This window comes from Heterocephalus glaber, unplaced genomic scaffold (genome assembly GCF_053883595.1).
Source record: "Heterocephalus glaber isolate CG9 unplaced genomic scaffold, H.glaber_assembly_v1.0 deba00001472, whole genome shotgun sequence".
NCBI lineage: Eukaryota > Metazoa > Chordata > Mammalia > Rodentia > Bathyergidae > Heterocephalus > Heterocephalus glaber.
Genome location: NW_028258315.1, coordinates 5,209,622 through 5,230,520, shown reverse-complemented (window position 1 = coordinate 5,230,520; position 20,899 = coordinate 5,209,622). Strand labels below are relative to the sequence as shown.

The 20,899-nt window shown below is 43.8% G+C and overlaps 1 protein-coding gene across 3 annotated transcripts in view; it reads right to left on the bottom strand.

The window, feature by feature from the left end:
- Window positions 1-20,899, bottom strand: part of Cdyl (chromodomain Y like) — a 210,398-nt gene that overhangs the window by 116,375 nt on the left and 73,124 nt on the right. Inside the window, exon 1 of one of the 3 annotated variants that reach the window (XM_087181127.1) lies at window positions 881-4,930. The exons of the other annotated variants lie outside the window; for them this stretch is intronic. The gene's annotated coding sequence lies outside the window, so the exon portion shown is untranslated. Of the gene's footprint in view, window positions 1-880; window positions 4,931-20,899 lie in introns of those variants that run through there. 3 annotated transcript variants of the gene reach the window in all.

Here is a 20,899-nt window from a genome sequence, read left to right as displayed (position 1 = left end):
ACATGCACAAGACTCATGCAGGGATGCAGAGAGAGCTCAGAAGTACAGAGCTCGCCTAGCAGGCACGAAGCCTTGTGTTCCATTTCCAGCACCACACAGCAGAGTTGCACCTGAAAGACAAACCAGATCTAAAGCCTGGTCACTCCCAAGGGGTGGGTGGAAGAGGGGTGGAGCTTCTCAGACCGGGAATGGGGAAACAGTGACATTTCTACACTTCTGGACACATCTTCCCAGTGCCTGCTCTCAGAGCCGCAGTGATGTTCCACACACCCAAACATGCGTAATTACAACCAACCACTGTGTGTTGTGGGGGAAACGAAAACGGAGCACAAGCAGGAAGGAACAAACCTAACTATGACAAATGAATAAAATAACCACACTGGCGGATGCGGAAAGAAAAAGCAACTGTGGAAAACAGTATTCTGACTAGGCCAAAGATAAAAAGAACTAAACACAAAATCTGTGTTCTCAGAGTTCAGGAGTCAGCACGATTTTTCTATACAGGGCCAGACAGGAAACATGTTCAGCTTTGCAGGACATCCAGTCTCTGTGGCAACTACTCTACTGGACCACTGTCCTGAAGCAGCAGCCACTGAAAATACACAAACACTGAAAATACACAAACAGGTGGGCACGTGCGTCCCAATAAAACTTTATTCACAAAAACAGGAAGTGGACTGGATTTGGCCCACAGTATCCACTGACACCTGATGTGGTTAATAAAGCTGTTTCTCACAGGGAGATGGGTGAGCAAACTACTTTAACCCAAATTGAGTAAGTGCACTGTAGATCACAGGAGCCGGGTTTCTCATTGTTGGAGAAAGAAGTTACATTAGGAAAGTTAGAAGATTATCGGTGTTCGATTGGAAACGAAACTTACCAATACGAACGCTGGGTTTTGGAATACACATACAGGCAGGACCGTGCAAAGAGATGCAGCCTACATGGGCGCATACAGGCGTCACGCGTGGGTGTCCATGCTCTGTCTCACAGGAGGGGAGACGGACGACGCCGCAGGACAAGCACATCCGGCCGCATCTGGTGCTCTCTGCGCCGTCCTCCAGGGAAACCAGGCGCCTGGAGAAGTGGCCGACTCCCCAGACCAGCAAGGAAGAAAGGCACAAGAGAAGCCCTCAGTACCCTGTGGTAGCAAATGAAATGTTGGGGGGCTACGAGGCACAGGAGCCAAACTGAAGGTGCCACCAACGATGGAAACTTGAACAATCTATATAACAAAAAAGTAACAAATTATCGTGGGCAAGATCCACCGATGGCACACTAAGGTGAGGGCAGAAGTTTGCAGAGCAGCAGCAGGTGAGTTATGTCAAAGTTATCTCCTCCCAGACACCTTGATTACAAAGTGAAAAACGGTATCTTTATTATTCACGGGATCCTCACTGTACACTCGCGCCCCGACCCTGAAATGCCCATGCTGAAACTCCGGTCCGCATCCCGAGACTACGGCTGTCCTGAGAAGCGGGCGCCGGACCTCGTGGGTAGGCTGTGTGGTGCCGGCGAACTGACGCGGCAGGACATGGGCAGCGCCACTTCTGGGACGGCCTCCCAGAAATGCACTCAGCTTCAACTTGGGGGCGTTCTACAGGGTAAGTCCGAAAACGCCGGGCCGCGCGAGCACAGGGACCGAGGAGGGAGGGAGGACGGGTGCCCGAGCGACGCCCGCGGTGCCCGGGTTCGGACCGTCCAGGAGGTGGGACGCGGCTCCACGCCCGCTTTCCCACCAGTCTTAAAACAACCCCTACGCAGCGTGAAAAGCTGAGGTGTTTCGCTCGGAGAGCCCGCAGCGGGGTGCGAGGATCCCGCGCCCACCAACAGAGGACGCCCCCAGCCCAGCGCGGCAGAAGCAGTCCCGGAGCTCACATCTGCGCCCTCAGACCGACGGCGGCCTCCGGGACCACTGGTGGCTGGCGGGTCACCTCTCACTACACAGCAAGATCTCCCCAGATTACCAGCGCAGCCCTGACTCCTGCACAAGGCTTAGCGTCTTTTTCTCTTTTAACCAACCATATCTCGTTTTTAAAAACGAGAACAGAATATTATCCTTAGTACCAAAGGACTATCTGGACTAACACGAGTTTATGTTCAGTTCTAAAAGCTGCTAATGGCAAAGCAAAAATTATCCGTAAGTTTAGACAAAAAAACCTAACTCAACTGATTAGCATATGACGAGTTTCTAGTGTCCTGAGAACAACATTGGATTACATATTATTACTATTTAAAAGTCTTCTAGTTCATGCCTGTAGGCCCAGCCCTAAGGAGGCTGAGGCAGGAGGACAGGGGTTTAATCCCAGCCTGGGCTACACGGCAAGTTCAAGGCTAGCCTGCATCATATAGTGAGATCCAGTCTCAAAAAAACAGAAAATAAAAATAAAAGTCCCTTCTATTCTAGGGTGGCATATGTACGTTTATTTTGGTCTAGTTTAAAACTGTGACCCAAACTTTTATTCTAATAAAAGTCACTACAAACTACGGGCTACCGTGAACAATTTCTCCCTCTTACTTTTACCCTAATCAAACAATTTAACCTGGATACAGAATTGAGCGTAAGGAAATGGGATACAGATACAGGCTAAATGGGCCAAGAGTTGCACATAATTTGCTAATTTTGTGTTTTTGTTTAAGCGATAAGCTATGAAGGCCCAGATGCTACATCTAATTACTCTTGCAGGTTACTCTCACTGAAAGATATCTTTCTCAGTGGACTAGCGCTGGAGTTTCTAGCACTGGGCACGGCACAGATAACGTGTCTCACAGGGCGCATTAGACCATCACACACACACAGGAACACACACACACACACACACACACACACACACACTCTTGCAGGCAGAGTCTCACTATGTAGTGCAGGCTGGCCGTGAACCTGCTGCTCTCCCGCCTTGGCATCCCGGGTACTGGTGTTATAAAGCATATGCCACCAAGCCCAGCGTTTGGTTTGGTTTGGTTTTTCAAAAACAGTATATGTATGTTTGTCAAGGATGAGAGAAAGTGCCCCAGCCCGGAAGCAGGGAGGGCTGCTCTGTCTGTTGTGTATGAAGCAGGGGTGAGTGAGGGGGCCCTGGCCAGGTGAAGGGGCCGGAGATCTGACCTTCGGTCCAGAGTCCACAAGCTGAAGGCTGTGGGGGGGTGACTGGCACCTGCCTCCCGGTGATGGGGGACCCATGGGTTCTGATCCCAGGCAGCCCTGTGCCGAGTGGCCCCGGTGACCGCTCCCCTTGGGCTCAGTCCCAGCACCGGGTGCAGAGCTGGCAGAGGTGACTGAGCCAGGGAAAAGCCCAGGCTTCACAAGAACGATGGCCCTTGTACCAGTTTAAGAAGATAACACTGTTGTGACATGAACAGAAAACAAAGGTGTTTCAAAAGTCAAAAAAGGTTTAAGATTGAAAAGAAAACACTGAGCCTTGGGACAGAGAAGTCACAGAAAAAAAAGGCCAAGTTCCAAGAAGACGAAATAAAATTTTCATTTCCCCCAATGTGGTGGACAAGACACTCTTGAGACATAAATGCACACACAGAGTTGGGTAAAATGCCTCTTAAATACTGTAAAAGTCACCACTAACAAACTGGAAAGAAGGAATGGATCTCTTTGAGAACATAAAGACAAAATTAGAAAGAAAAGTCAAGAAAGCTAAGCCAAGTCTGGAGCCAGATCGCTTCGGGGACACAGGCTGCCGGCGACCGGGTCGGCACACAGCGCTGCAGGCGCAGGCAGGCAGCCAGGAGGTCACATCAAGACCTGCGCAGGCGAGGTCCCGGCTGCCAACGGAGATAAGAGGCTGACCCGGACAGAGATGCTCAGAAATCTGCTCCTCAGGCAGTGTGGGGAGAGAATGCGGACACTCCAGCCTTCGACACACAACGAAACCTGCTTCACCTCAAGGCAGCAGGAAACGTGGGGCGCTGGGGACAGCGGGGGCAGCTCAGGCTCCGTGACCCTTAATAAAAGCAAAAGACTTCGGATCAGCAGCTAGCAGAAAGCTAAGTACCCCCAGGCTCAAAATAACACCGAGCAGGGGCAAAGCGGCAGGAGCGGGAGACCCAGGTGTACCGCATCCGCGCAGTGGGAAGGGGGCAACAGGGTGTCCACGCCGGGAACAAAAAGTCGGCCCGCAGCTCCGCCCCAAAGCCCTGCACATCTATCTTCATGTGGTCAGGTGTGCCGGGTCTGCGGCAGGCTGAAGCCTCGGAGCTCCTGAGACCAGCCGGGCGCCTCTGCCAAGGGAAGCCCTGGGGGCAGCACACAGAGGAGCAGGGAGGGAGAGGAGCGCAGGGAGCAGGAGAGAAAAGCGAGAGGGCGGAGCCGCGCTCACTCCGCGCCAGGACGCTTCTAAACCCTGAGAGCCCAGGAGAGGGCGCTCTGGAGCTGTGGCTCCCTGGAGAAAGGTACAAAGACCAACTGCAGGTCCAGGAGGAGATGGCTTTATCACACAAAATCATCTCGACAGCAAAATCAGAGACCAGGTCAATGACCCTGAAAGCAATGGATGCACAACAGAAGGACACGCTTATAACAGGGGAAGTACACCCCCATGGCTGCAGACACGCCGAACGTGCCACCTTTCTGCAAAGGCAGGGGAGGCAAAGGGGCTCTGGATGCCCACGGACAGCGTGCAAGACAACTGAACTGTGAAAGCCGTCTAGAGACTGTTGGCAAAGGCAGGGAGAGTTGAAACTACCCAAACTACAGCCAGAAGCGGGGAGAATGGGGAGTTTGTGGCCTTCTGACGAAAAGCACTGACTGCCCAACCCCACCGCCACCACGGCTGTGAAAACCAGTTCCTGTCTTACCAGCGAAAGGCCCGGACAGCAGAGCTCACCCTGCACTGCAGGAGCTGAGCATCTCAAGCATTCCGACCACGACAGAACTGTAGGAGTAACACCCAAATGCTGAGGCTAAAATGCTGAAGCCCCAGCTGATAGCTTAACTACATGTGTGCTGAGGAAACCACAGGCAATGTGGTGAAAAGGAAGCTGGGGACCAGAAAGAAATCTTGAACGAGAACATGGAGGCAAATCTGTGAATATAATGCCGTGCCCAGCTAGGGTGGCAGATGCTTGGGCGTGAGGAGCACAGAGCTCGAAGTTGGCAGAACAGCTCCATGGCAGGGGGAATTCTCAGGTGAAAGCAAACTAGAAGGTGTGAGTCCATCTCTACCAAATCCTTAGGTAATTCCCCAATTCTGAGACACAGGAGAGACCCATAGGGCAGTGGAAAGACCTAAGAACACAGCAGGGTCACAACCAGCTTCCAACTATGGGGAGACAAAGTCTGTGGTTGTACCCAAGCACCTTAACTGTTTGCTATATCAAACCCCATCATCCTGAGAACACAGAAGAGCTCAGTCACAGGCCCAGGTTTTAACTAGATAACAAAAAATGAGAAAATATAACTCATGCAAACAAAGAGTCGATAAACATAAAAACAAACTCCAAGTGAGCCTGGATATTGGACTTAAGGGATTTCTAAGCAGGTTACAAACATGCTCAAGGAATCAAAGGAAAATATGGTATCCATGAGGAAACAAATATGGCACACTCAACATAGAAAAATGAAAATTCTAGATCTGAACTCAAGTAGGTTGGCTAAGGACAAACCTTGGTGCTTTCTTCTGCTATCTGCAATCAACCTGAATAATCTGAAGAAGAACAGCAACAAAAAAAACCATACTTTAAAAATGAGTAGAATTCAAAGACCTGTGTGATAACAGGAAGCAGTACACTAATTGGAATCTCGAAGAGAGAAAGGAGGAAAAAAATCTGAAGATGTAACACATCTGAAAAATATGTCAAAGGTCAATGAACCTCAAAGAGAATAGCACAAATAAAACTACTACTAGATACACCTTAGTTGGACTGCTGAAAGCAAAGATTTCAAAGACAATCTTGTAAGCAGGCAAAGAAAAATGTCATGTAATAGAAAAGCAGGGACAAGAATAAACACAGACTTCTCACTACAAACTATGGACATACAAGGACACTGGGACCACTACTGAGGAAAAACTTCTCAACCAGTCCTAGGACATCTGGAAAAACTAGCCTTTAAAAGTTAAAGTAAAATATGGGTATTTCCCATTAAATTAAAAGTATTTGTTATTGGCAGATCTGCACCACAACAAACAACAACATCAAAACAAAGTTCTCCAGTGCAAATGGAAATTCTGCTAGATGACAACTTGGGTCTAGAGGAAGAAATGGAGAGCTGGAAATGGCAATTATATGGATGTGTATGCTATGCAATTTCTCCAGTTTCTACAAAGACGGCAGCTTAAAGCGAAATCTACAGCACTACACTTCCAAATGCCAATACTAAGGGTAAGAGAAGGCAGTGAAGATAAACTATTGAAATTCTTAGTTTCGTTCAGAGATTCGATGCTGACTCAGTATTAATACTAAGCACAGAGACAACATTAAGTTGAGTGCTGTAAACCCTTGATCAGCTACATAGCCCAAAAAGCAGGGGTACAGTTAGAAACTCAAAAGAATTAAAATGGAATACAAATTTCTCATTAACACAAAAGAGAGGAACAAAAGCAAATAAAATTCCTTTCCTGAGAAAAGCACAAAGTAACGGACTTAAATGCAACCATAACGATAATTACTTTAAAATAAATGGTAAACAGTTTCAGCACAAGCAGATTCTCAGGCTGAACTTTTCTTTTTTTTTTTTTTTTAAAGCAAGAGCCAACTATGCTGTAGCAGCATTTCACATATAACAACAGAAATAAACTGAAAGTAACAGGCCGGTGAAGATACACCAACGCTGGGATGGACATACTGATACAGAACTCAAAGAGAAACTAGAAACAAAGGACACTTCATAGTGTTTTTAAAAGACAATGGGTAAGATGCATCAATATTAAAATCAATATTAAAAATACAAATCCATATAATGGCGAAGCTTCAAAATATGTGAAACAGAAATAAAAGGAGACACAAATAGGCACAGTTGGAAATTCTAAAACACTTTTCTGTAACTGATAAAACTAGACAACAGCACACAGGTGAGCAGTGACAATATCAATCTTTTTTTTTTTTTTCTTTTTGGTACCGGGGATCGAACTTGGGTCCTTGCGCTTGCTCAGCAGGGGGCAAAACCACTGAGCTAAATCCCCAGCTGACAATATCAATCTTTATTTGGTTGATATTTATGAAACTCTACCTAAAACTGAAAAATGTGTAATCTTTTCAAGTGTACAGACTACCACCATAGACCACATCCCCATGGCACCCCATCTTCACTAAGAGAGACCTGGGTTTTGGAATAAAGTAATTCAGAGCTACAAATTTTTGTTTTAAATCAAAGTGGTTTCTCAATCATACAATGAAGCACCACAGGTTTGTTCTCTCTACATTTCTTTGGCTCTGAGCTTCCTGATTTCCACATCCTGAAATCTATTTGACTCACAGAACCATTTATAGAAGGAACAATGCGGCTGATGACAGTGGTGCTTTCTAGATCCTTAGGAATGCTAATGCTTGCTGATGTGCACAAGCCTTTTACTGTTTGTACTGGATAACTGCTCCTTACCATATTCTACAAACATATTTTTTCTATTTCTTCAAAACAACAAAGCTCACAATACACGTCAAATCACTGTGTTCATCATCTTTGCAGAAAATTTCCAACTCTCTTCCAAGGTGAGCACTTGCTGATTTTCATCAGATAAAAAAAAAAAAATTTTTTTTTCAGTTAACCTGTTTGGACAAATCCAATCTCTGGTCTTCACTGTTTTCATCAATGTTTCCTGCTTCCTTAGGGGCATCTGTTTAATGTGAAATCTTTGATGAGGTGCTATCCAAGATGAGCATTAAGTTCACTCTTCCTGCAAATTCTGTTTCACCTCCTGTGGAGCTGGTTAACTCTCGACCCTATCCCGCCGCACTCATTTTTGTTCACTCCAAAGGCTCCTGGCAGCCTCTGAAACTACAGGTAACGAGTTGAGCCTTCTTATTCTACTTTCACAAGTGACCCCAGGGAGTGTCATCACTTCAGTCAGGTCCGCTCAGCCCTGCTCAACCCTCAGCTTTTGGTTGATGACCTCAAATACCTATCAAATACCGGCCAGGGCTTCGGAGGAGAAGGCGGATTAGGACAGTCACTGAAACCTTGTTTGTCTTCTATAATGGAAACCCCATCATCTGTCACACTACAAAGAGTTTAAGAACTCCTCCTACCTCTAGTCTCCCATCAAGAAAACTGGGCTGTTCACTTCCTTAGGGCTGTGTCTCTCCAACACCAAAGCGAACCCTAAGCCACAGGGCAGCACCTCCTGGACTCCAGACAAGTTTTTCTACAACACCCAGTGGTCACTGGGCCACTGATACCACACGATTTTTACTGCTCATTAAAAATTCATTAAAAGAATTTCAAAAAGTTTTAAGTTGTCTTCCCATTTAAAAGATTTTCATTGCAAGCTGAATGCCTGCAATCCCAGCTATTCAGAAGGCAGAGGCAAGAGGATCCCTTGTGCCCAGACTTCAAGACCAGCCTGGGTAACAGTGAGGCCCTGTCTCAAAAAAAAAAATTAGTATTATACTTTTTATAAGTTTTCTTTAAGAAGCCTTACAAATACCATCTTTAATAAACACAGGCCAAACATGGGGTCACATGCCTGTAAGCAAAGCACTCTGGGTGGCTGACGCAGGATCACAGGTTTTAAGCCCAGCCTGGGTAAGTTACTCTAAAATTTAAAAATAAAAATTTAAGAAGGGGCTGGAGATACAGCTCAATGCAAAGGCCCGGGTTCAATCTCACACTGCCACTGGAAAAGCAAGGAGCATTCCGCTAATACAGACCCAAAACCAGGAACAAGGGGAAAGTCTCCTGTATCTCTGCTTTTTCTGTATCGTTATCGATGCCTACAAATAATAAGCGAATGCCTGATGGACAATTTATCCTAAACCATGACCTTCAGCAGGAATGGGAAACCTATTTTCCCTTACAGACAAAGGCCCTTTGGGAAAGTGCAGATTACTATAAGAAAATTTAGTCTGAAAGTTGATTTGCTTAGAAAGACGGAAGGATTTTATTATCCGTGAAGAACCGAAAACTCAGTTCACCTCCACACCACAGGATGGAGCTCAGGCGGCAGGTGGGAGGAGGGCTCAGGAGAGGCGGAGAGACAGCACCTTGTCTCAGCTCAGACCAGGGTGAGGCACAGCCAAAATGCCTCGGTGGAACACTGCGTTGGGAAGGGCCGTCTGTCGCTTCGCTACAGGACCGTCTAAGAAAGCTGTGCTCGGCAGGCAGCTCTTTCACACCAGCCCTGCCCCGTATCAGTGATCAGCAGGTGCCCTATGGTGCTGAGGGTCAGGACCGGCAGGCCCTCGCTACTCCAGGGCCTGGGCATGGCCAGCTCCCTTGGCGTTAATTCCCTACGCAAACTTATCGATGGCAGAGAGCTACAGCAAACCAAAGCAAGGAATTCCAGAATAACTCCTGGTGCAGTTGCCAATCCTGCAACGATTTCTCCTGAGAGGTCTAATGCATGCTGGCCCTCTCAGGCCAAGGGAGCCCTCGCTCCGCAGAGCCTGTCCTCAGGGCACAGGCCTGGGGGAGATGCCTGCAGGGGAAGGTGTGCCAGGACCCAGGGCTAGCGGAAATGAGACTCTGCTTTCCTGAGGATGCCATGGGACAGACGATGTCTGTGAAAAGCAGGAGCTTCTGGCTGAGGCTGCTCCGCCCCTGCTGGACAGAAGCAGCAGGCTGGAAGTGCATCTTGAGACCTCCCAGGCCTGCTGCAGGGCAAAGAAGCCTGGCTCGCACCACATCACCAAGGGACAGGGACAGACCCCTACAAGGCTGATCTAGCGGGTGCAGTGGCGGAGGCGCAACACCCCAACCCTTGGCCCAGGAAGCCAGAGAGGATAACGTCAGCTACACCCTAACACGTGGGGCAGGAAGGGGCCAGCTGCTGGACAGGCAGATGCTTGCGGAGAAACATAGGTAAACGCAGGCCACACTGAGGGGAAGCTCCTAGGTCTAAACAGTGAACTGCAGCGATGAGGCCCAGACAGGGTGGGAGCTTCCGTCCCACCGCTAGTTCCCACACCTCTCACCGTCACCGTGGAGGGGAAGGCTCGGGGACGCAGCAGACCATTCCAGTCTCTGCTTCGGCCTCGAGAGCACAGGACTCCCTCCACCTTCAGGGTACACGGATGTCTTTATTTGCACCAAGATTTCTGAGTACTTTTTTTTTTCCAATGGGAGAGACCCACTCCCTATTGAAGACACTTTTAAATTAAAAGTTCACCTACATCCCTCCACTACCACAGAATTTAGCCTCGGGACGCCCCAATAGGTACCATCAGCCAGTCAGCTTTCCCTTGGTGAAACACAATCCCAGAGATAAACAACCTAAAAGAGGACAGGTTTACTGTAGCTCACAGGTCTGGGAGCTTCAGTCAGGGTTGGCTTCCTTGCTTCAGGCCCTTGGTGGCCCCTCAAGATGGGGAGTGGAAGGTAACACCAACTGTCCAACTCATGGCAGAGAAGTAAATAAGACAGAGGAGGAGACCTGGCCCCAGTCTCCATCCCGGTGCACACGCCCGAGTAACGCGCACACCTCCCAGTAAGCTCCATCTTGGAAAGGTTCCACCAACTCCAGCGCTGCTATGATGGCGACTGAGCCTTTAAGGGATCTGCAAATCCAAGCCATAGCAATGTGCAGAGGGGAAACAACTACACAGAAGGCTGGTACGCCATGGTGTCAGGTCTCCCCTGGGCATCCTGGGAAATATCCCACTGTGAAAGGGATAGCATACTCCAAGAGCACAACAAATCACAGTCCAGTGAGCTCCCTGCGTGCACACACGCCCCTCTTTCCGTCCTCAGAGGCAGGCAGTAACAGAAGAATCATGAACTTTTGCTTTAATCGAAAGCCTAAGAGGGAAACAGGCAGGCAAAGGATCTGGCTGGTCTGTGTTGGTGGAGAGCTCAGGTACCTGAGCTACAACACAAGCACGGAACTTCTCGCTGGGTGGCACAGATAAAGAGCTAGAGGCCAGGCACAGTGGTGCCCACTTGTAATCCCAGCACTCGGGAGGCTGAGGCAGGAAGACTGCAAGTTTGAGCCCAGCCTGGGCTACATCGTGAGTTCAAGACTTACCTGAACTATGTAGCAGACCCTGTCTCCAAAGCACAAAACAAACTCCAAGAATCTGCAGGTAGCAAGAGAGGTGTCTTCACCAGCTCACCTCCAGCTGGCTTCATAAGCAAACTTACTAATTCAAGTTTGCCCCCTTGGCAGAGCTGTCCCTCACCAAACACATTCTTCTAATATCGTAAATCCTGGCAGATGATGCCTCAGATGAAGGCAAACAGTCTGCAGGGGACACGAGACCTGACCGACGTGCAGAAGGGTAGAAAATCTGCTCAACAAACTAAGATTCTTTCTTGTTCTATTCTCATGTATGCTCAATACCTGAGTTCTTCAGACTAGTTACACGCTAAAATAAGAAATACTTGTGGGTGCAACTATGTGTGGCCCTGAAATCCCAAATAGAAAACTACTAGTGAAAAATGGGTACATTTTAACCCAAGGATATTCATGATCTGCAGTCAACATAGTGGGGTTTTATCAAACAAATGCTAGATACCACACAGAGAAGAGCCTATTATAAGTGGAATTGGATGCAGAGGCACCTCCTAATACACTGACACTAACTTCTCCAACTACTTAGCGCTACTGATAGATGTCTTCCCCTACACACACACACACACACACACACTTTTCACCAATATGAGCTAAAGTCCATTTATGTTTCTTAAATATAAAATTCATTCAATACTAATATTTCAAGTTTTCCTTCTAGAAACACAATTTCCTTCCTTAAGTTATTTGTATTCAATTTAGAACTCTAGTTTGTCTCCAAAACACTTTGTAGGGTTTTCTCAAACAAGATCCCTAAGTATATAATTCTCATGTGTAAGGTATAACTCTATCACTGTAACAATACTTACATCTTAACTAAAAGCCAGCAATTATTGACCGTTTACCACATTCATGTCCTCAGATTAGGTCCTAAGGTACACTGAAAGGCACACAAGGAGCCAACCTTTCCAGGGCAAATACACGAGACATCACAGCTGGAGAGCGTAAGGTGTGAGCAAGTGAAATTGATCGTTATAATGTAAAAAGATGCACTGATGCCACAGAACCCGGGTGGGAAGAGCCCTGCTGTGGAGAGTTCTGCTCAGGTTCTAAAAGAGGACACCCCGGCTGGCAAGCTGCAACCTGCCACTTCCTGGAGAATCGGCAACTCATGGGTATGGGAAAAGGATGCAGGCACGCACGAGGCAAGCCAAATTCACATCCTGTGTCCTGGCTTGAAAAAGAGACTCCTCGTACACGAGGGTCTGATCCCAGCGTGGCCAGGTTCCAAGGTGGGGCGGAGAGCTGCCTGGATGGTGCGCACGCCCCTCTCACCTGCGGATCAACCCACTGGCAAGTCTGTGGCTGGGTGCGCTGTCAGGCGGGGCCCGGCTGCCGGGAGCAGGTTGCCTCTGAAGGTCCGTGTGGCCGCAGGCCCCTTCTTCGGCCTTTTCTCCACTCCCTGGCTGCCAGGAGTGAGCAGCTTTCCCCACTGCACTCTTCTGCCTTGATGTTCTGCCTCGCCAGACCCACAGCAATGAAGCTGGCCATGGACGGATGGAAGCCTTGGAAACCGTGAAGAAGCTCTCCTTAAAGTTGATTTGTGCCAGGTATTTTGTCACAGAGATGGAAAGGTGACTGACACACAACTTCAGGTAATGAAAAGTTAAGAGGAGCATGCTTATGTAGCAAAACAGGAAGAATAAAGGTGAATGCATTGCTTCAGAACCAACTGTTCTGTAACTACTTTACCTATTTTCCTAAAAAGTCCCCAGGAAGTCTATCTAGTTCATGCTATATTTGCATGTTCAAAATCATCAGGTAAATTGGGTAAATCTAGCAGATTACACACAGTTCATGTGAACTTGAGCTAGAGTCAAGGAAATATCTAGACCATATCTCACAAAAAGAAAATAAAACGGATAACTTTCATATATGCCTAGAAAAGAGAATAAACTAAAAAATGAAAAACAAAGACATGGAAATGGGAAAGTAAGAGACAAAGAAGACAGAATGAGAAGGTCCGATTCCCACCTACTTGGGATTCCCGATGAAACAGTACTTACAGACAATGGCCAAGAGTGTTTTAGACCCAATGGAGCACAAATCCACAAAAGAAGCACGACATATACCAAATGTCTTTGTGAAAATAAATAACGTTACTGCAAAATATCACCGCATAAAACTCCAGAACATCAAAGTCCAAGAGATGACCTCAAAAACAACCACAGACAGGGTTTTTTTTAATAAAATGGAGTACTACTCAGCCATAAAGAACAAGAAACTAGAGTCATTTACAGCTAAATGGATGCATATCGAGGCCATACTCTTAAGTGAAATAAATAGGACACGTGTAAATACCGAATAGTTTCTCTAGTGTCAGAAACTGAAAGTGTAAATAAGGATTTAAACGGATAACTGATAATTTGAAATAGGAAGAAAAGGTCCAAAGGGGTAGGGGAAGTGGGAGGGGAAGGGGAAAGGGAAAGGAAAAATTATGAGAAAAGAAAAAAATGTACACAAAGTCTCTGTAAATAGGGAAGGCTGGAGGGGGTGGAGGGCGCACAGGGAATGCAGAAATAAATAGGAACCAAGATACATCAGGTACAGATACAAACACCCAATGATGAATGTAAACGTATTGTATACCTAAAATGGACCAATAAAAGAATTTTAAAAAAAACCCACAAAAGAGAGATTGCCTGTAATGTAACTGCATCGATAGACAAGTCCTCAAGAATAATCAGGAAGCCAGAAAATGGGGTAGTGTCTTCAAAATGCCAAAATAAAGTAACAAATTAACTGCTTTTACATAAGAGACAATCCTATCATTCAAAATTGGGAGGGCAAAATAAAAACATTTCCAAATAAATAATCTAAAAACTAGAGACTTTTTCTGTCCATAGTCCTTAACTAAAGAAATCTCAAATGGATGTACGTACTTAAAGGAATAAACAATCCTAAAAAGAAGTACTACAGTACAAGACTGGTGATCAAAGAAACTGGTGAAGATACAAATAAACCTAAACTAATATTATCCATATGAACTAATAACATCCTATTTTGTGACATAATAAAACACTGAAAAACACTATATAAGTTCAGGGATAGCTTAGGGTAAAAGAACTTTAAAGTCCTTGTATTGTCAAAAGTGGTACTGAACTTAGATTTCATGTATGTGTAATTTTTAAAATAATCGCTTAAAAGACTGGAAATAGCAAAATAACTTCCACACCCAGTCAGTGACATTTTAATGAGGTTTTACTGCAGACTGTGGGTCAAGCAGTAGTGAGTCTGATAAAATAATAGAATAGTTGAAGAGCAGTGAAAGCCAAGTCTTTTTCTCCCCCGCACTAGGGATGGAACCCAGGGCCTCGTACATGCTAAATAATGCTCAACCGTTGAGCTACTTCCCTAGCCCTGAATGCAAGTTGTAGTTCAAGGGTCTGGGAAGAAGCCAAACTTTTCTCATTCACACACAACATGACCCTTTAAGAAGCAGACCCAGGGGCTGGGAATGTAGCTCAGTGGTGCCACGCTTGCCCTGCAAGCGCAAGGTCCTGAGTTCGATCCCTGATACCAAAAAATAATAAATAAATAAACAAATAAACAAATAAATAGCAGACCCAAAATATTCCACCAAAAGACTCCTAGAATAAACAAATTTAGCAAAGTAGCAGGATACAAAACATACAAAAATCAATAGCATTTGTGTGCACCAATAATGAACCCACCAAGAAAAGAAATTACAAAATACCATTCACAAATAGCTTCCAGAATAAGTAAATATCTAAGAATCAACCTAACAAACTGAAAGCCTCTGTAATAAAAGCTAAAGCACTATGAAAAAAGAGATCTAGAAGGACATCAGAAAATGGAAAGATACAGCCTGTTCCTGACTAGGCAAAACCAGTATTGTCAAAATGGCCATACTTTCAAAACTGATATATAGACTGGAGGCAGTTCCAATCAAAATACCAATCACACTCTGTAGAGAAAACATTCCTAAAATTTGTATGAAACCAGAAGAGACCCAGAGCAGCAAAAGCAATCCTGGATTTCAAGTTATATTACAAATCTACAGTGATAAAAACAGCATGGTACTGGCACAAACACAGCCTTGTGGATCAGTGGAACAGAATAGAAGATGCAGAAACAACCCCAAGCATATTCAGCTATCTGATTTTTGACAAAGGGGCAAAAAACATACAATGGAATGAAGACAACCTCCTTAATAAACAGTGTGCTGAGAAAACTGGCTATCCATAGGCTGAAGATTGAATCTAGATCCCTATCACCATGCACCAAAATAAAATCAAAGGGATCAATGACCTAATATTCAAACAGAAACACTTAATCTGCTGGAAGATAACACAGGTAAAACTCTTAAAGATACAGGCACAGGCAAAGATTTCCTGAACAGAACCCCAGCTGCACAAGAAATAACATCAAGAATCAACAAATGGGATTATATCAAATTTAAAAAGCTTTTGTACAGCAAAGGAAACAACTTACAGAATGGGAAAAAATTTCTGTCAACTACTTCTCAAACAGAGGACTAATGTCTAGAACATATAAAGAACTTAAAAAAAAATTACATCCCCTCAATAAAAGCCCAAATCAAAAATGGGCAACTGAAGTGAATAGACACTTCTCAGAAAAAGTACAAACACTACATGAAAAAATGTTCAACATCTCTAGCCACTAGAGAAATGCAAATTAAAACAACACCGAGATTCCATTTTACTCCAGAAAGAATGACCATCATCAGGAAATCAAATAATAACAAATGCTGGAGAGACCGTGTATGTGGGGTTTCTACACTGTTGGTGGGAATGTAAACTAGTACAACCACTATGGAAATCACAGAGATTCCTCAAAGAGTTAAAAATAGAAATTCCATTCAACCCAGTTATTAGTTATTACCCTTGTAGGGATCTTCCAAAAGAGAAAAAAAGATGTTATATTACAGTGATACATGCAAATCTGTATTTATAGCAGTACAATTTATAGAGCTAAATCTTAGAAGTGCCCTGTATGTCCAGTAACAGATGAATGAAGACAATGGAGTACTACTCTGCTATAACAAAGGATAAATGTTGAGTCTTGTAGAAAAATGGATGCACCTTAAGACCATAATGTTAAATGAAATACATCAGGCACACAAGCATAACTATCCCATGGTTTCTCTTATAGGAGACCCGAAGTATAAATAAAGAGCAAAATAAAAGGTACACAGTAAGATACAGGAAAATAGATATTTTGCAAATGAGAAGGGGACTGAGAATGGAAGGAGGAGGAAGAAGAGGGGGTGATAAAATAATTAAGATGTGCCATGTCCAGTATCAACTCCCCATGATGAGTGTGATCACTACGTACTGCAAACGTGTTCTAATAAAAATAAAAACCTTAAAGACCAATTCAGTATTTGCTTTGGATCCTAGATTCCTTTGAGAAGTGCATGAAAGCTATTGATCCTCCTTCCTAGAAAAATGCTTGCATATACCCGCACCAACTTTCCTCCAATGCAACAGGCCTGTCCCAGAGCCTCTAGAGAGCTGAACCACTCTCCTGCTCGGCTTAACAAGACAAAGAGAATGCGCTTATGTGGGAAATAGTTAAGTTAGTAGTTTTCTCCATCCTAGAGTTGAAGCCATGTAAAGCAGACGAGGAACTGAAATGTACATGGATCAGCACAGGGCATAGCGTTTGGAGGAGGAGGAATCTTCCAGTAAGGTCAGGAATGGAGAGTCATTTGCTCTTCCATTAAAGTAATTTGAACTGCAGAAAATAATGACCACAAAATGATGCTTAGGCTTTATTTTTTTGTTTTTTCAGACAGGGTCTTACTATTAGTTCAGGCTCAGAAGCCTGCAGAAAGGACCAGTGTGGCCCACCCTGAGCTCCTCTTCTCTCTTGCAGATCCCCACCTCTGCCCAACTGCACTTGTGCCCTGGGTGTCTGAAACCAAGGAGTGTAATACAAAAGTTCCAACTCTTCCCACAGCCACAGGAGCCCTGCAAAAGTGAATCACACCACACATCAGTGGCCTGGGAAAGACCCAAATCCAAAACCTCAAGTACAGTTCCTGCTGCAAGTGTACCGCTAGTACCACTGTAAAGACAGAAAATCTTAAGTCAAACCATCCCAGGTCAAGGACCTGCTGTACATGCAGCCCACAAGAGACTCACTTCACTGAAGGACACACACAGAGCAAAAATTGAAGGGATGGAAAACATACTCACTACAAAACAACAGGAGTCACTACGCTTCTATCAGATAAGACTTTAAAACAAAAACTGTAAAAAAAATTATAGAACAGCAAAAGGGTCAGTTCAGCAAGAGGACGTAAGAACTGTAAATATTATATATGTTTGTATATGTACATGTACCATGAGTCAGAACACTAAATACATAGAACAAACATTAGTAGACCTGAAAGGACAGACTTTAGCACTGTAACAGCAGAGGACTTTACCACCCTTCTTGCAGCAACACACAGAACATCAAGAAGGAAGCACTGGACCTAAACTACGCAGATCAAATGGACCTAACAGACATACACAAGGAACATGCCATCCGACATCAACAGAATTCATATGTTTGTGTGTATATATACACACACATACATATTCTTCGACTGTACACAGAACATTCTTCAGGACACATTATACAGTGGGCCTCAAAATATGTCTTAACAAATGACTGAAATCATACCTAGTATCTTTTCTGAATACAATGGTATATAAGTAGCAATCAGTAACAGGAAGTACATCTGGAAATTCACGAATTTAATATGTTCCTGAACAACCAGTGGGCCACTGAAGAAATTAAAAGGAAATTTAAAAAATTTGAAACAAATAAAATTGAGATTGCAACATACCAAAACCTATGAGATTTAGCAAAACCAGTTCTAGGAGGGAATGCATACTAAAAAAAAACCTTAAATGCCCAACTCTGCACCTCAAGAAACCAGAAAAGAAAGACCTACACCCAACATTAGTAGAAGGAAGGAAACCCTAAAGACCAGAGCAAAAACAAATGAAGAGGATCTAGAAAAATACAAGAAATCACTGAAACAAAGACTTAGCTTTTAAAAAAGATAAACCAAATAAATCAATTTTTAGCTAAATTAAGACAAAATAAAATCAGACATGATTTTAAATAAAAGACATTACAACAGCAGAGAAATACAAAGATCATAAAGGACTAACAATTATGGTCCAACAAACTAGACAACCTAGAAGAAATCCTGGACTCCTAAAACTATCAAGATTGTCAGGCCTAGGGCCGGGGATGTAGCTCAGTGGTGCCACCGCCTGCCTTGCAAGCACAAGGTCCTGAGTTCAATCCCTGGTACCAAAAACCCCCAGATTGTCAGGCTTGGTGACACACACCTGTAATCACAGCACTCAGGAGGCTGAGGCAGGAGGACTGCTGCAAGCTCAAGGCCCACCTGGACTACATACTGAAACCCTGTCTCAAAAAACAAAAGCAAAAAACAAAACAACCAAAACCTATCAAAATTGACTTATGAATAGGAAATCTGAACAGACCAATAAAATCATAGATTAAATCACTAATAAGAGGTCTTCCACCAAAGCAAAGTCTATGACCTGATGGCTTCACAGGTGAATTCTGCCAAATATTTACATCCAACACCACCTCCTCCAGCCCTTCCAGAAAGTAGAATAGGCAATACTTCCAAACTCACACTAACTTGATACCAAAACCAGATGAGAACATGATAAAAAAGAATACTGGCTGGGCCGGGGATTTAGCTCAGTGGTTTCACTGCCTGCTGCGCAAGTGCAAGGACCCAAGTTCGATCCCCAGTACCAAAAAAAAAATACTGGCTAACATCCAGATAAACAGATATAAAAATCCTCAACAAAATACGAGCAAACCAAATTCAGCACCATATTAAAACCATATCAAAACCATCAACCATGATCAAGTAAGATGCAAGGATGCAAGGATGGTTCAAAATATACACATCAATGAACATGACATGGTAACACAACGAAGAACAAAAACTAGATGATCATTGCAATGGATGCAGAAAATGCACAGGACAGAATTCAACATTCCTTCATGATGAAACCCACGAACAAATCAGGCATAGAGGGAATGTGCCTGAACACAGCAAAGGCCATATATGACAAAATCATAACACTCAATGGGTAAAAACTGAGATTTCTTTTGATGAGAACTGGAACAAGACAAGGTTGCCCACTTCTCACTTCTACTCAACATGTACTGAAAGGCCTAGCCAGAGGAATTATGCAAGAGAAAGAAATAAAAGGCATCTAAACTGAAAAGGAAATTGAACTGCCCTTGTTTGCAGACAACATGGTTTTATATACAGAAAATCCCAAATTCCACCAAAAAACTATTAGAACTAATACATTTAATAAAGTTTCAGGATAAAAATCAACATAGAAAAATCAGTAGTGTTTCTTCTATACAATAACAGCAAACTATTTGAAAAGAAAGGAAAAAACTCATTTATAATAGCTACAATAAAATAGGAATAAACCAAGAAGTGAAAGATCTCTACAAGTAAAAGTATAAAACATTGACGAAAGAAACTGAAGACATGAAGAAACGGAAAGGTACCCTATGTACATAGACTATAAGCAACAGGATAGCTAAAATGTTCCCACTATGCAAAGTGATCTAAATATTCAGTGTAATCCTCATCAAAGCCAACAATATTCCTGTTCACAGAAAGAAAAAAAAAATGATTCTAAAATTTATATGGAAACTCCAGAAAATCCTAAGTAGTCAAAGCAGTCCTGAGTAGAAAGAACAGAAAAGGTATCACACTACCTAACTTCTGATTATACTACAAAGTTATAGTTACCAAGAGTGGATGGTACTGGCATAAAAACAGACACGAACAAATGGAACAAAATAGAAAGCCTAGAAACAAACCAAACCTTTACAGCCTACCAATTTTCAACCAAGGTGCCAAGAACACACAATGGGGAAAGGACAATCACATCAATAAATTAACTAGGAAAACTGGATATCCACATGCAGAAGAACAAAATTAGATCCTTATTCTCATCATCTAAAAAAAACAAACAAACAACAACTCAAGCAGATTAAAGACTGGAATGTAAAACCCAAAACTGTGAAACCACGAAAACATAGGAGGGAAGCTCTAAGACGTTGTTCTGCATAATGAGTCCTTTTTTGCTGTTGTTGTTGCTATTTTTATATGATCTCAAAAGCACAGAAACAAAAGCAAAAATAAACAAATGGTACTGTATCAAATTTAGAAGTTTCTGGATAGTGAAGGAAACAACAGAAAGGAAAAAAAAACAACAATCTACAGAATGGATGTGGAGAAAATGGAAACCTTGGACATGGTTAAATGGGAATGCATAGTAATACAACTGTTGTGGCAAATTGTAGGGAGGTTCCTTACAAATTAAAAAATAGAACTTCCATATGATCCAGCATTCCTACTACTAGGTATGTATCCAAAAGATAAAAAGTCAGTATGGGACGAGACACCTGCACACCCTTGTTTACTGCAACATTATTCACAATAGTCAAGGTATGGACTCAGCCGGAGTCTCTTGATGGATAAACGGATAAAGAAAATATAGTATACATACACAGTAGTGTACTATTCAGCCATAAAATGTGAATGAAAACCTGTCATCTCTGAGATCATACATGGACCTGGAGATCATTATGTTAAGTAAAATAAGCCAGGGACAGAAGGACAATCACCTCATGAACTCACTCCTATGTGGAATCTAAAATAGTGGATC